The sequence below is a fragment of the Bison bison genome, unplaced genomic scaffold, assembly GCF_000754665.1.
Source record: "Bison bison bison isolate TAMUID 2011002044 unplaced genomic scaffold, Bison_UMD1.0 scf7180017864256, whole genome shotgun sequence".
Taxonomy (NCBI): Eukaryota; Metazoa; Chordata; class Mammalia; order Artiodactyla; family Bovidae; genus Bison; species Bison bison.
The window spans coordinates 2,268,985-2,269,679 of NW_011494828.1; positions in this window are offsets into that span (position 1 = coordinate 2,268,985).

Here is a 695-nt window from a genome sequence, read left to right on the forward strand (position 1 = left end):
ACACCACAGTTCAAAAGCATCAATTCTTAGGCGCTCAGCTTTCTTTATAGTCCAACTCTCACATCCATACATGACTACTGGAAAAACCATAGCCTTGACTAGACGGACCTTTGTTGGAAAAGTAATGTGGCCTGAAGCTTACAAAATTCGGGAGACCGTCTTTTAAAAAAATACAAAAATTAGGTACGCGCCTTGAATGGGGGAGTACAAATGACATGTCCTGAAGCTTCAGCCTCATTGCAAAACCTCAGTAGCCTCGTTTTTCACTACCTCTGGATCTCTCTCCATACAAGTTCTTCCTAGAAGGCTCTTCTTGCTTCATTTTGCCTACCTAACTCTTTCTGTACTCAACAATCAGTTCGTAGTCCTCCTTTATCCCTCAACTGGGTTAGGGGAATTTACAGAGTCTCTCCTAAAGCTACAAGCATTCAGACGGAGCCACCATTCTCCACAAATGATTGCTCTTTTTTCAGACCCTCAAAAGATCCCTGGAGAAGGAAATGGCAACCAACTCCAGTATTTTGGCCTGGAGATTCCTGTGGACTGAGGTGCCTGGTGAGCTACAGTTTCAGTACAGTAGCTCAGGCATGTACGACTCTTTGTGACCCCATGAATTGCAGCACGCCAGGCCTCCCTGTCCATCACCAACTCCCAGAGTTCACCCAAACCCATGTCCATCGAGTCGGTGATGCCAT